The sequence below is a fragment of the Centruroides sculpturatus genome, unplaced genomic scaffold (genome assembly GCF_000671375.1).
Source record: "Centruroides sculpturatus isolate CEXI.00-Female unplaced genomic scaffold, Cexi_2.0 scaffold535, whole genome shotgun sequence".
NCBI lineage: Eukaryota > Metazoa > Arthropoda > Arachnida > Scorpiones > Buthidae > Centruroides > Centruroides sculpturatus.
Genome location: NW_019384785.1, coordinates 206590 through 223302, shown reverse-complemented (window position 1 = coordinate 223302; position 16713 = coordinate 206590). Strand labels below are relative to the sequence as shown.

The 16713-nt window shown below is 30.8% G+C and overlaps 1 long non-coding RNA gene across 1 annotated transcript; it reads right to left on the bottom strand.

Annotated features, from left to right (window-relative positions):
- Positions 1 to 345: 345 nt before the first annotated feature.
- Positions 346 to 11103, bottom strand: LOC111629248. The gene is made up of 3 exons (XR_002757302.1): positions 10836 to 11103; positions 10692 to 10766; positions 346 to 1323 (listed from the first exon to the last, which is right to left on the bottom strand). It is a non-coding gene; the product is annotated as an uncharacterized LOC111629248 (long non-coding RNA).
- Positions 11104 to 16713: the final 5610 nt, after the last annotated feature.

Here is a 16713-nt window from a genome sequence, read left to right as displayed (position 1 = left end):
ATATAGACACGAAATACTTATCGTAAGATTTTCAAGCTTGGAAAGTTTTTATTTGCCTAGATTAAAAGTTGGCGATTTTTCAAAATTTCAATAGAAATCAAATTATGAAGAACCGCAAGAAATGAAAAACAAGTTTTAAATACGCTATAACGGTAGTTAATTACATATACATTAATGAAAAAGTAATAACTATTATAGTGATCATTTTAAAAAAAAACAAAAATGGAAAAAAAATTGGATGATCTCGTCGTTCAATAAAAATTTAATAAACATTGTAAATAAAATACGTATAATAATTAAACGATGGAATTTAATCATTACACATATTTAATTTAAAACATCTTACGTGTTTTTCTTGCTGATATGCAGGGAAGTCAAACTTCGATATTTCCCGTCTAGGTCTGAAGTCAATTATGCTAATTTTAGGTAACATATTTTCCCCATATTTTAGTGTTTACTATATATTTCTCCATCTCCTTCGTTTTTTCTAGCATGTCAACAGCATTTAGGCGACTGATTGGCAGAGTTGTTACTATCAAACAAGATTTAAACTACCAATCAAAGTTTGAGTTTATGTATTCCTTTAATATTTGAATTTTTTACAGTATAATTAGATTGTTAAAAATTGTGCAACCGTTTATTCAGGTCTGGGTTTATTCAAATTTATCTTTTATATTTAAACAATTTAAATACATCAACTATCATACTTCAGACAGTTTTATTCGGTGTCCTGCTGATTCCATTTCATGCGATTACAGACAAGGGAATTCGCATACTACTATGGATGGAAAAATCATTTTCTGTCAGTCATACCAAAAAATTAAGTAGAACAGGCGGGCTGGTCGCATTTAGAATTTTTGTGAATAAAATTTCAGTTAAAGAAATTATGAACATTTTTTATGTCTCCAAAGTATAAGAAGTTGTAGAAAAACAAAAATAAACAAAGCGATGAAGAATGTAACAACTTTCCCCATATCGGGGCAGATTGTTATTTTCCTTGGGTACTTGACTGTGATGATGATATATAAATGATTGAACATTAAAATCATCTATCATCATCACAGTCAAGTTATCCAAGGCGTATGTAAGTTGCATTTCCTTCAGTACACACTTCGTGTGATCAGTTTAAATAAACCATGCACTGCAACCATTTTTCTCGCGACTTTGAGTTGGAATACAGTTCGGAATGCACAAGACAGAATTCGTCAGTAGAACTTGTCTCAGGGAACTTCTCATCATTCATTATCAGCCTTCTTCACCTTTTCTATCCATTCTAACAGTTTTTCGTTTGTAACTATACTGTACATGTTTGTTACCTTTGACCTGGAAAATATCGTTTGTAATCAGAAGATTATTTGTTATTAGAACTGCGTTTACACACTTAAAGTAGTCTAAGTTATATGAACAAACATTTGTTTTTAATTTTGCTAGAATAATTTAACAATAATCAAGAATCAATAATAAGAAATAATTTATCATATTAATCAAAAATGTTAATAGTGTTTCTGTAAAGTACATTTCTTGGTTTTGAAAAGTTGCTTTAATACTCTCTGCGTATGGACATTAGAGGAGACAAGTTGTTACAGTGTAACATAACATGCCTTAACTGTACACTTTCAACCGTCCACAACCTACACTTTGCCATTCTATGCACACTATTAAACTAATAGATCACCGGCAAGTAAATAAGTATAAAAACAAAAAATCGAGTTTATCTCACTAACCCACTCAACTAGAAGCAGCCGAGTTAGATTATCCCATGATAAGGAAACTATGGCAGGAAAAAGACATTGCTGCGCTCTTTCACCGATTTTAAAAAGCGTTTGTAACAAACCCGTCCAAGTAACGATCAGTCCCAGTCTCTTTTACTTTGAATATGTTACTTCTCATTATTTATCTATCAATTTAGCTATCGATGAAAGTTTAAAATTAAATAAAATTTTCAAAATTCACAAAAAGAGAAGAAAAACTAAAATAAGTGTTTTAACATTTTGTCCTTTTTTACACCCAGGACCATAACAGTCTCAGTGGAATCACCTTTACCTTGAGGGTCTCGTCACCTCAAAATGCAAAATAACTTAAAAAATTTTTTCTAGCGATGGCACAATTATAAAAAAAATATATTGTTGATAAAAAAGGACGATAAGTATACTTTAAAAAGGACGAAATGTAAAGACACTTTTATCTTATTATTTCTTATATTTTTGTGAATATTTTAAAATATAGTTATCGTCCTAGCTTTTTATCAATATATAATAATTTATTGATAACACCAACTATTTCTGATAATTTGTTGGCTCCCCATTTTTTAATAAAACCTTTTATGTATTTATTTAAACAGTGAATTTTCATTCAAAAATATAGAATTGTGTCAGAACTTTTCAGAATTATAGCGTTAGTAGTATATATATATATATATATATATATTATTTATTCTGTCAGAAGTTTTCAATATTTTTGCATCATAATGTAAATTCTTCTATTGTTTATTGTTTATTAGTTTGTTGTGTTCATTAAATTAAATGTAAAAATCAAAGAGTAGAAATAAAATAAATATTTAATCGACCAAGTAGCATAAGAATCAGAGTATCTGGACAATCTTCTCATCTTTAATTCTTTGTTAGGGATTAGGACAATGAACTTTTACATATCTAGATATGGGATAATGGAAATGAGATGATTTATTTGAAGAAAATAATAATAGTAAATTTATATTATAAACTGGTAAACATTGTCTGTATGCTTTATTGAGAAAAGTTTTCATGAATAATTTTCCTGTGGTGCATACTTATTTACTAACTAATAGATATTGATAAAAGTGAAAAATAATCTTTTAGATGTTTTGCATAGAATAAGGAATGTTCAGAATATAAAAATGCCTGTTAGTAAATAGGTGATGTTATTTAAGTTAATGAAAATGAGGAAACTGAGGCAGTTATCCAGAGAGAACAGAGAAAAAGATATGTATTATCTAAATTACCTATTGTACTGTACATCTAATTTATTTATTATTTTGCAAATATTATAAATGTCTATAAGGGCACTTAATAAATGGATTTTTATTAAAAAAAATATTGTTTTTAAAAGAAAAATTTCATTAAACAAGACATAGACATATATATAACTGTTGTTTTATGTTGTAAATACTGTAGTTTGATTTCAGAGTTATAGAAAAAAGAAGCAGATAATTAATTAATTAATCCAGTTTTACGTAGTACAGTACGTATTTAGTAAAAGATAAATAGAACTTTTAAAAAATTGATTTTTAATAAAATGTCCTGTCGTCTATCCGTCTGTTCTTCCTTAATCTCGAGAACGATGCTAGATAGATGACCAGATATGTAAAGCTTATGGGCAGGATGCCCCGATTAACTATATACGAACTTTCGATCTAAAGCGAAAGTCATATGATTTCAATTCAAAAATTTGCCCCAAAATCGAGTTATGTAGATGATCTTTATGACTCTTGTTATCAGGAAAAGTATGACGTACAGTACAGGGGCAAAACACTACTAATTTGAGATCGAGAGCATAAGATTTATTTTAAATTAAATAAATTAAAACTATGTATCACGATAGAATTGAGGCGGAGCCGGAAAGAAAGAATCGATTCTTGCATCTATTAGGGATAGGAGAGGCGATCCTTATACCCCACGAATGCGGATAGGTGAACTTTGCACTTTCCGCCATAAAAGATGCTATCCTTGTACCTTCCACAATGGGAACACGATTCTTGCACTTTCCGACACGGAGAGGCAATACAAGAACAAAGCAATCACCATCGATTGCTTTGTTCTTGTTTCGTTCGTTTTTCGCGCCTATTTACCGTTAGGTGCACGTAATGCTGTTTCTATTTTTGACACCTAGGCCTAAATTCCGTTAGGCATGCTCAGTCGTATCAGAGAGCACGGACATTGTCACTTTAATACGTCTATATCAAAAACGAAATCATTTTTTATTACATTTTTGGATTCCTCATCGCAATTAATGGAAAATGGTAAAGTTTAATCAGAATCTATTGAACAGATTTTGAGAGCGAACACAATTCTGTAAGCCACATAGAAGAAGATTCGTTAAAGCTCCGCCTCAAATATAATTAAAAATTGCAGGCGGCATTGTGACGATGTTACAATAATTTTAATAATCTTTATTACAGATTGTAATATAACTTAACATTTGAAACAAGGATGTGGTGTCAATATACAAAACCACTAATAAAAACTCTGGATTTTCAATTTTTAAATCTCGGATTCCAATTTTTTCATAAAAACTTAATATGTATTAATCATAAATCTGCTAAAATGTCAAACAGTAAGATAAGCCATTTCATCACTGGCATATAATTTCCCCCCCCCAAAAAACTGTACAAAGGAATACAAATCTTAAAAATTATCTAAAAATAGTTACCAATCCAAATGAATCTGTGGCAGTGGAGGACTGACCCACCAGGAAATTCAAAGTTTTGTAATGGACTGTTTGTTTGGTGACAATTTAATTAATTTAATTAATTAAGAGAAATATAACATATTAAAATGGAAGAATAAAATAATAAACAAAATACAAGCTTGTCTGTCCATTATATTAAATTTAAAAAAAAATTTATTCTAATTTTTGCCATAGGCCATTATGGTACAAATACTGATGTCCAGCTCACAACAAACACTGTCTGTTCAGAAATGCTTACCATTTAATTGCTGAGATCAGGTATCATTCAAAAATGTTACCTACAAGTTTCCAGTGATTTACCAGTTGCTACCAAACTTAACAATCTTTGAAGGTGCAAATATTTTTGGCTTCATTTTGAGGCTTTCTGCAAGTAAAAAGCCATTCCATTTATCAGACATTCGAAATAAACATTGTTGGAATAAGTAAGAAAGGTGTTGTTTTGTGCATATCAATGTTAATTGAAAGTTCCAGTTTATTGATTAACCCTTTGAGGGTGACCAACCAACTACTGATGACATCATTCACTGACAAACTGACCAGTAAACATTTCCAAACATACCTTAAGTAAAAAAACACATGTAATAATAATGATCAATATTGGTTGCACAAGTAAAAAATTAAGGTATGCTGTGGAAAAATATACATTGGACTAAACTTTACTTCAGCATATTTGAATGTTCAACTGGACACAAAATCAGATTAATTGTCCAATTTTGGGTTTTATGAGTATTTTTTTCTTCTGGTTATGTTAGAGTTAAAATATTTATCTAAATTACTATGCTTTGTTTTAATTAGACAGTTGGATTCCCCTGGTCTGTGCCAGTATTTTTTACTATACAATAAGTGCTCATTGTTAATGAAAAAGTATTAAAAATTTATGATGATAATGCAATTTTTGTGGGCCTTGACACTTGGGTGCCCAGGGCTTAAGCCCTATTAGTCCCTAAGTAGATCTGCCTCTGCTAATGATTAAGATTGGATGGTGATTGAAATTAATAACTATACAGATATAAGATTTGTGTTATTTTCCTTATTTTCTATTTATGTCTTTTAGAACAGCTTATTAACACTAGGATTTATCAGCTTGGCCAAAAGAAGCATGCCTTAGAATAAGGCTTGCTTCACTTGACAAATATGTAGTAGACAAAAACACTATTGAATATAATTCCGTATGGATGTAAGTGCAGTGGACAAAAAGGCATTGTTGATCTTAATGATTGTGAATGAGAAAAGTAGATATATTGTCAGCAGAGAAAAAATTATAAATCTAAATATATAAAATTATTTGTCCTGACTGAGTGATTGACTGATTGATTCATCATCACCCAGAGCAAACCGCTGAACCTAGAGGTGAAATTTTGTACACAGTTAGGATATGTCATGAAAATGTACACTAAGAAGAGATTTTTTGAAATTTCCCCATGGGGTAGAGGGAAAAGATTAAGGCTTAACCTGAAGAACGGCTTCTGCTGTACTATTTTAGATACGATTTTTTGTTTTCAACTACATTTAGTCTTCATTGAGTACTTAGGTGTAACATTCCAGACATTGTTATAAATATTTTTATACACTTCAATTTTTTAACCAAATGTTCGAACTGTTTTAAATTCAAATTTGTTATTGCATATTGGTTCGATTATAGAANATGAATATACTTTTAAAGAAAATTATAATTAAATATAGCTTTGAAAAGAAACGTACATAAAAGTATAAAATATGCTTTACTTTTTAAATCTTAAAACAATGCACTTAGTCAAATAGCTTCCTATGAGTGGCTAATGGATGGAATCGAAGAGTATGCATACACGCGGACTGCCAAATCCCCTGGGTGCCGATACCAGTCAATGTCAAATACCTCTTTTGTCGCATCACTACTATATCTCAAAGGACGCAACAGGGTTGTTGTAGATTTTAAATGTTTCTCGCCTTAGCTGTAAAAATCTAAATATGTTAAAGTTAATAGATTGTCCCTCGTTTGTTTTCTAACTAATTCGTTTTAGGACCATGGAAATTTCCATAATTTACAACTTTTCTGTCACTCTGACATTTCACATTTACAGCTTTGAGAATTTTTCTTTGCCTTTTATAATTGTTCTGACTGACAATTCTGGTAGATCAAAATTCTTTGCCAATTCACAAATTTTCATTTTTGTATCGAAGTCTTTAATAATGGGTACATTCGTAAAGTCAAATGAGTTAAACACATTAGTAACGAATCGTTCAAAAAGTCTAACTAAATAGGAATAACGATGGCTTCATTCTCGTTTAACTTGTTCGACTTTATGAACGTACTCAATGTTAACTTTACATTCCAAAGATAAAGTTTTTCTTTTCTTATTTGATGTAGAAGAATTTGTTCTACTTTGTTTGGATGACATAGTAGAGTCTCTCAAGTCTCCGTAGATATAACAAACACAGAAATAAATAACACAAAATAAATTGTAGCTATGTGTGGATTCCGCACAACACATCNCTGTGAGAAAATAACAAAAAACTGCTTGTGACTTGTTTAGCTTGTATAAAAGAAAACCCATTGAAGAAGAAACTATTGTAATTTCCAAAATGTATTTAGGTGAAATAAAGTTGTTGATTGGATAGCATTTTTGGAGTCTGTGGATGTGATAATTCCTAGAAAATAATGATATTTGAACCGATTACATATTGAGATTTAAAAAAACAGAATAGAAAGCAAAAGAGATAAGTTACTTAAAATTATTAAAATAATTTTTACTTAAATTTTTGTATTATATATAAATTTAAATTAAAAACAGTATGATAATTTAATATTCCTTCTTATTACATAAATGAGTTTTTAAAAATTTAATAAAGTACATGTGTGATGTAAAGTAAGTTAATTGCACTTACATGTTATGGCATTACCAATGGTGAATTTGAAGTATAAATGAGTTCACAAGTACTTTTGATAGCATAAAACTAGCATTGTCAGGTGAATATCTCACCTTCACTGTTGGTACTTCAAATACTTTGAATACTTCAAATTCATCGTTGGTAACATCACAACACATACATTATACAGTAAAATGTAGGTGTGAAGTGTACATTACTTTTAATAAATTACATAACTGACTAAAGACCTTTTTAATTATTTAACACTTACATTATGAAAATATTTTCACTTATTAATGTTAGAAGCATTTATGAAAATTTTATATTTTACAGATATTTTGCATTATATCTTTACCAATCGTGAATAGCTTATTTTCAACAGCTGTTTTTTTTTTTATCAGATAACCATTATAATGCATGAAGAAAAACTCTGGAGGAGTTTGAAAATGTTTGCATTCGTTTTTTTGTTAGTTTTTTTTTCTGTTTCACACTGGTTATCAGTTCTGTGTACATTGTTAACTGTATGCTGATGTAGTGTGTTCTTATTTTTATTTTTCTTTAACTTAATCAAGTGAACAAAAAAATTATTAATGCATAGGTTAAAATATATTATACTAAATATAAAAATTCCTAATATTAAAAATTGAAGACCTTGAGACAAGAACAAGTTGACTCAATTTTTCAAATTTTTGGGAAAAATCACCTTAAAATTCCAACTGTTTACATGTAGGAAAGGTCATAAAAGATTACTTACATTACCACAATGATGATAAACCTATTCTGAAGGTGGGCCACAAGGAAACTTTATAGGCTTCCAGTGGGCCATATATCCTTATGGAGTTGCAGGCTTAACCTGCTGAGTACCAATGTACTCCATAACAGCTAGTACACTAAGTTCTAAAATATATGCAAACTAGTAATAGTTTATTCTCATCTTTTCACTTATCTATTTTAGTTTGAATGCTCTTTGTCATAAATATTGATTTAGAGTTTTATAATGGCACAAGATAGAAAACAGGAAAATAAAATTACATTGCAAACTCCGGAGTCCATATACCAGAACCTTGCAGGCTGCAGATTGCTCATGACTGCATTAGAGGTTGATAGACAATCCATGAAAAAGTTGGGTTATCAGTCTGGAAATCATATCTGTCCTGCATGTGTAGAATTAACAAAGAAATTGAGTTAAAGTGTTCTGACCCAAAGGTTTTCAGTTGTTTTGTTTACTTGATCTGGCCCAGATTAAACCTGTTATTAAACATTTTTGATCTGGGATAGAAGATAGAAGTTATGCTTAAATTCTAAGGATTATTTAAGTAAATTTATTCTGCTACTGAATTATTTTAGCATAAATTTCATCAATCCTTTTTAAAAAATAATTGTAACTTATCTCTAATAAACAGAATATACTGTGCATTTTATTAACACAATTAACAGCCAATCAATCACCAAACTTTTTCTCCAAATTCATAGCTTATTAGTATATTTTATTTATTTAAAAATGTTCATTAAATATTAATTAAACATTAAATTTATTTGTCTTTAAAAATGCTTCTGCAATTGCATTTATTGGCTGGCATTATTTTCAATTGTATCTGAAGAACTTTTTAACATTTTACTGTTTAAATTTCTTTAATTACCATAATTTCTTAAAAATAACATGTAGATTATCTGTGTTTAGGCTATATGGAAGAGAAGGCAATGATCTGAAAATAATTAAAAAAGAGAGAATATTGTCATTCTAAATTGACAGTTCCTCATCATTAGCAGTCTTTAAGAATTGGTTCACCAAACATCTCATTGTTATTGAGTATAACAAGCTGGAAAATGAAGTAAAGGAAAATGAGTTTCATCTTCTATCATAAAAACTCACTAAGTACCAGTACACAAGATAACAAATAAGACAACAATTTCATAATGCCAAATGATTGCTGGATTATATCAGGCTACATAAAAACATAAGGCTACTATTTAATAATTAAATATAACCTGAGATAGATCATTTGACCTAGAGGTAGATATTAGGCACCATCTCTTGTTAATTTTAATAATTATAATTAAAATAATATTTAACAATTAATGTAGAAAGTTCTGGAAGAATTGGCCTGGATCGGGACTCAAACCTACAACTCCTTCTTACTGTTCATTGTCAGTTATTCTACCTGGACCTCCATTCAATTTTCACCTCCAGAACTAAAATAATTTAGATATAACCATACTGGTTACTCATGGCACTGACTGAGGACAATTTATGAATCCACTTTAATAGGTCCTCCACACCATTCAGCTAGTTATCACTTTACCCCAACATGGTGTATATATACAAATAGATGTTTATATTTGTATATGTACACCATGCTAAGGTTAAAGTAATAGCTGGCTGAATGGCATGGAGGGCCTATTAAAATGGATGCTTCAGTTGTCTTCCTAGTTGCCACCATGAGTAACCAGCATGGTTATATCTAAATTATTAATAGTTCTAGAGGCCAAGGAGTCCAGGTTTCTTTAGACAAAGACTCAACATCAGTCAATTCTTCCTTAATATCAAGGATCATGTTAACAACAACCTAAGTAATTTCAATTCTTATTCATACAAATTCAAAAGCACAAACAATTACAAGATTTAGTGTCCAAGAGAGCAGCATGCACTACATTTTAATTATCCAACCTTGAGAACTACTGAGATAAAAATTAATATCCTTATAAATCAAAACAATCATAATTAGCTGTGCATGACTTGGCCCAGTACAATGACATCACCAAGGTGCTGCATAAACTTATTTTAAAATACTTTCACAGATAGCTGCAATTACAGCCAATAGCCCATTTCTGAAAATGAAATCGTGTATGTTCATATTGCTGGGTTATGTAACAACATTTGAATGAATGTTTGTAATGTTCCCAACAAAGGGATGCAATATGCAATATTTGTGTGATTACCATAATACTGTAATTGTTTTATTTATTATTTTTTAATTTTAATTATTATTTAGTTTTGGACTTCAATATTTCAATTACTATTAAAACTTAATCTCTTTGTAATTTCAACCTGATTACATATTATATCTCATACATTTAACTTTGGCTGCTCTAATATCAAGATAAGGAAATGACAAATAGATTTCAGAGTAATTATGCAAATGAAGATTCTGTGGCCTGTTTGATATTTGAAATTGATACGAAAAATCAAAAAATAATGATAATTAATTAGCTGTAAAAATACTAAGGAAGATAATAGAAAAAAATTAAATAAATATATCATATTTACAAAAACATTGCAAGTCAAGACTTTTTCATAAAATACAATTATTTAAATTTTAATATTAAATTCTACAATCAATATATATTATACAGTATATATATAATTTTAAAACAGAAAAATTAAGAATAATGTTTACCTGATTTAAAGCAATATACTGCTCCCTTAGCCCCTACGATGCAAGGCAGACCATACTCACGAGCAACAACAGCACCTAAATATTTTTAAAAGTTATTAGAACTTTTCATTAAATAAAATATTCTTGTTTATAATTAAAACTAACCATGTGATATTAAGCCTCCTAGTTCTGTCACAACTCCTGAAAGTAGAGGAAAATATGGTGTCCATCCAATATCTGTACTATATGTGATCAAAATATCTCCAGGCTACATGTTTAAAAAACAGGAAATTCATTCTAAGTCAGTTAAATGTCTGTAAAATTTACAATAAAATTTTAAATCTTGTTTACTGAAATAATACAAGAGTGAAGCTAGTTAGAATGCAAGTAGATTGAAACATGACTTAGTGAAATTTGACTAATTAATTAAATTTTAAAGGCAAAGAGCAACAATTGATCTAAATTGATGAATTGAAAAAGTAAAAATGCAATCTAAAAACCTTGAAAATGTTTTTTAAAAGATTTTTTATTTCTTTATATCCCTTAAAAAGTCAAAAATTTTATTAAAAAAAAACATTTTTAAGATTTCTTGTATNATGTATGTGATTTTATTGTGTTTGTCAATGAGTGTGATGTCTGGTCTGTTGTGGTAAATTGTTTTATCTGTGATTATGGCTTTGTCGTAGTACATTTTGTGCGTTGTTTTCCAATACAGTCTGTGGAAAGTATGGTTTGCGAATGTCTACCAATTTGTGTTTCTTTGCAAGCTCTTGGTGTATTATATTTGCTACTTGATTGTGTCTATGTTAGTAATCTGTCTGTGCCAAGAGTTTGCAACCAGAAGTGATGTGTTGTATAGATTCTGGCATGATGTGACATTTTCTGTATGTGTCATTTGTGAGTGTTGTATCTTTGAGTATGTTTTTTCTGTAGTTTTTAGTATTTATGACCTGATCCTGTATGGCAATCATAAATCCTTCCGTCTCCCAAAGAGGCATCCCCGATCTAACCAGCTGTTTGACACAGTTTTGTCAACAAAATCTTGCGCCAGGTTGTAAGGATGCCTGCCATGGAGTGCCTTTCGAGCCCATGATTGCTTAANTCTTTGGCTATGTCTTCGGCTACTCAAATATTTTACGTTTTTGATACTAAATTAACTTCTGAAGTATAATTTTTTATTGTTTTTATATTTTTCAATATATTTATTTTGTTTGTACAAAATAAAAACTAATTTTTAACGATAGTCTTCGTTAAAGCCTAACGAATAGTCTTCATTAGGCTTAACATCGACAAAAATTCAACGTGAAGCGACACACAACGGAGAAAAATTCAACATGGGATAAATTAATATATTTTTTCGTACATAATTGGTTATCCGAAAAATAAGTTATCTGAATAACCCCAGTCCCCAATTGATTCGGATAAACGATGCTCTACTGTATTCTAAAAAACTCTACAAGTTAAAAAGAATTTAATCTAATGACTTCTCACAACACAACTTCCATAAAAAGATTAAAGAAATTTCAATTACAATTTTAGTAAACATAGTTGTGCACTCTACTTTTAGGTTACATCATTAGATCTAACCTAAAAGTAGAGTGCATTGTATGCATCAATGTGTTTATGTTATGGATCCAAATTAAATTTATGAGGATCAGTTAAAAAATATCAAACCAACATATGGCACTAAGGTAACCAAATTTCCTATACTGTTTATTACTGCAATTCATTCTAATATCAAGTATAATAGTAGTCCTATTCTGTTAATTAGTATTTGTTTTGCAGTTCATCAAAGTAGACATCTAAAGTGATTTCATAAACAATGAAAAAAACAAGTTGCAAGCAGTGATAAATTACTTTCATTTGAAAGGTTTAACACCAATTAAAATCAAAATCAGAGTTGGATTTGACATTTTCAGTCTGCTCCTTTTTTTTCAATGGTTAAAGACTGGGTTGCAGAATTTAAGCATGATCATGTGAACACAACTGGACGGCAAAGTGAATGTCCAAAAACAGTACTACTCTGGATATGATAGAAAAAATTCATCATATAGTATTGGATGATCATTGAGTAAAAGTGTGAGAGATAGCAAACATAGTAGGCATCTCAAATGATACAGTGTATAGAATTTTGACACAACAATTGGAAATGAAAAACTCATTGCAAGATGGGTGCAATGTTTGCTCACAGTGAAACAAAAACTGAATCATGTAATTGTTTCTTGTGACATTTTGGAATGTTTTGTGTGTTGTGATGTTCATGTTTTGTGTGTGTTTTGATTTTCTTGAAAATGTTTTTGAGTTGTTTCTTTAATTTGGGTGTTATGTTGTTTTTAGTGTATTGTGTCAGCCTGCCTAATTGCTGTCTAATGTCATTTATTTGTGTTTCTATTCTTCTCTGCCAGGCAGGCTTGTGATAGAATTGTGTTTTGTGTGTGTATCTGTCTGCGATTGTATTTTCAGTCCATGGTGTGTTACTACTGTGACTGTCCCAGCATAAACTAATGTATGAATGTCTGAGAGTGTAGAAATTGAATGAATGTAGTTTGGTAGTAAGTGAGTGTTTACATAATTTAATGTTTTTCCTACTACCTTTGACGTGTTGATTTTCGGTATTTGTGGTCTTTGTGTGGGATCTGTGCCTGTATATTTAGTGAATGTTTCCTGAAATATAAGTGAGAGAGTATTAACTAATTCTATGTCTACGTTATCAGTGATAGATGAGGACGTGCCTGTAGTATCATTAGTTGTAGTTGTTGTATGTGTGTTATTATCAATGCTTGTTGCTGGACTATCCTGACAGGTTACGTGATCTTCATTAATAGTGTTAAATGTTTCTGTCTGTTGATGTATTTGATCAGCAACCTGTTGTTTGATAAGTTCAAGTGTTAATATTTTATTGTTAATTGTCTACTTGGACTTTACTTATTAATAGGACTTTACATTGGTGTCTAAAGATCAGCACAGTACTGAGAGTTAGACAATTAACAATAAAATATTAAAATTTAAGGACAGTAAGGCTTTTACAAGTTCAAGTGTTGTTTGTGGAATAAGGTTGTTGTGTATAATTGTTCTTTCTTGATCAACAACTCTATTTGGTGACAATGAGGTGAGGATATTGTTGTGTGAATCTATGGTGTAGTTGTCTGTATGCTGTCATGTTTGTTTCGAGTTTTGTGATGGTGTAGTACGTATGGATGATAAACTCGTTCATTTCTGTTGTCCATTTCATCCGTTGGCATGGTTTTCCAGCCTTTGTGGTCTGTGGATGCATTGCCACAGAAACACCAAGGCTAGGTTGATTCCTCACATCTGTTGAGGGCATTGCAGTAGCCATGCTTGGGCCAGCGCTGTTTTCGCCACCGGTAACCAAGGGAGACGAGGCCTATTTTTCGAACGTGAGCCTCTGCCTAACCCACGAACGTGGACCTTGTTAACCTGGGTGACGTNCAGTTGTGTGTTCCGTTGACAGCATAGCGAATGTCGTGCTGTCAACGGAACACACAACTGTCATGTTATTTCAGCACAGAGCATAGTTGGTATGTTATGCAAGTTTCTGTTCTCCTCCTCAATCCAGCCTGCATCAGCATTGTGTGTAACAGCATTGGACCAAAGAGAAGAGCAATAAGTTGTGAGTTGTTCTTCTGTTGTTGTGCCACTGTGCTGTGTATCAGTGTTTGTTTTGGTACTGATTTGTCTGTAGAAAAGTTTTTCATAGTTTGTGAATAATTTATTTTGTTGTTTTCGTAGTGTACATGTTTTGTATCGTTTGAGTCTATGTGCATTGGCTGTGAGTTTTTGTTTTAGTGTGTCGATGTATTCTGTAATGTGTGTGTTTTGATTTTCTTGAAAATTTGAGTTGTTTTCTTTAATTTGGGTGTTATGTTGTTTTTAGTGTATTGTGTCAGCCTGCCTAATTGCTGTCTAATGTCATTTGTATTTCTATTCTTCTCTGTCAAGCAGGCTTGTGATAGAATTGTGTTTTGTGTGTGTCTGTCTGTGATTGTATTTTAAATCCATGGTGTGTCACTACTGTGACTGCCCCAGCATAAACTAATGTAGGAATGTCTGTAAGTGTAGAAATTAAATGGATGTAGTATTGTAGTGAGTGTTTACATAATTTAGTGTTTTCAAACTACCTTTCATGTGTTGATTTTCAGTATTCGTGGTCTTTTTGTGGGATCTGTACCTGTATATTTAGTGAGTGTTTCCTGAAATATAAGTGAGAGTGTATTAACTAATTCTATGTCTATGTTATCAGTGATGGATGAGGAGGTACCTTTAGTGTCATTAGTTGTAGTTGTTGCTTGTGTGCTATTATTAATGCTTGTTGCTGGATTATCCTGACAGGTTACGTGATCTTCATTAATAATGTTAAATGTTTTTGTCTGTTGATGTATTTGATCAGCAACCGGTTGTTTAATAAGTTCAAGTGTTGTTTGTGGGATAAGGTTGTTGTGTATAATTGTTCTTTTTTGATCGACAACCCTTTGTCCGGTGACAGTGAGGTGAGGATATTGTTGTGTGTATCTACGCTGTAGTTGTTGTCTGTATGTTGTTATGTTTGTTTCGAGTTTTGTGATTGCGTGGTAAGTATGGATGATAAACTCATTCATTTCTATTGTCCATTTCATCTGTTGGCGTGGTTTTCCAGCCTTTGTGATCTGTGGATGCGTTGCCACAAACACGAAGGCTAGGTTGATTCCTCACATCTGTTGAGGGCATTGCAGTAGCCATGCTTGGGCCAGCGCTGCTTTCGCCACTGGTAACCAAGGGAGACTGCAGCTTATTTTTTGAATGTGAGCCTTTGGCTAACTCACGAATGCGGACCTTATTAANGTAGTTGATATTTATAATAAAGTAAATTAAAAGTTTTAATCTTCTATTTTTCTCAAAATTCCATTTGTTCCATCTAGAAAAATATGATCACCTAAGAAAAAAATCTGTTGTTTATTTTTTTCTTTTTAAATAAAAGCAATTCATTTAGTATCAGTTAAACATAAAAGTTACTCAATATGTAATTGGTTCAAACATTTTCTAGGAATTTATCACATCCACAAACTCCATGTTTGCAGTGGGAGTGTTGGTGAATGAGGAGGAGGAAAGCAATGAATGAAGGTAATGGTGGCAAGGACTGTGGATAATGAAGCATAGTTAATGAAAAGAACACAGGAAAAAATGTTTTTTAATACAAAAATAGTCAAAACAGTGGAAAAATTGAAAAACTGTGAGAAAATAACAAAAAACTGCTTGTGACTTGTTTAGCTTGTATAAAAGAAAACCCATTGAAGAAGAAACTATTGTAATTTCCAAAATGTATTTAGGTGAAATAAAGTTGTTGATTGGATAGCATTTTTGGAGTCTGTGGATGTGATAATTCCTAGAAAATAATGATATTTGAACCGATTACATATTGAGATTTAAAAAAACAGAATAGAAAGCAAAAGAGATAAGTTACTTAAAATTATTAAAATAATTTTTAAAATATTCTATCTTAAAATGTCGTTTAAGTTTTCTATTACCATATTATCATGCAAATAATCTGCAGGTTAGGTGTTTAAAAGACAATTTGAAAATTGGTATGGATTAGGTAATGGGATAGGTTATACATCAATTTTAAATTTCTATCACAAAATTGCACCTATGAAGCAGTGGCTTTTCTCAAAAGAATGGGGGGATAAATGGGATGGGTTATACAAAGGTTTTATTTTGGTCTAGCAATTTTCTGCACAAAATACAGTAAACACAAAATCACATATAATCAATACATACTGGAAGTAGAATAAGTTGAAAAATAAACTACACCGATATAAATCTAGCAACATTTAATAAAATAAAAACGTTTTCAATCGTTTTTCAACGATCATCATCAGTTACTAAAAATAGAACATTAAATATAGAACACAAAATGCGTTCGAAATAAATACAAAAATAAAAATTAACGGAAAACGCCCTAGTGGACGAACTAATGAAAAATTAACAAATAAATAGTGAAAAATTAATAATTGTAAAAGGATCTCCACGCAGTGGACAATGAGTCGGC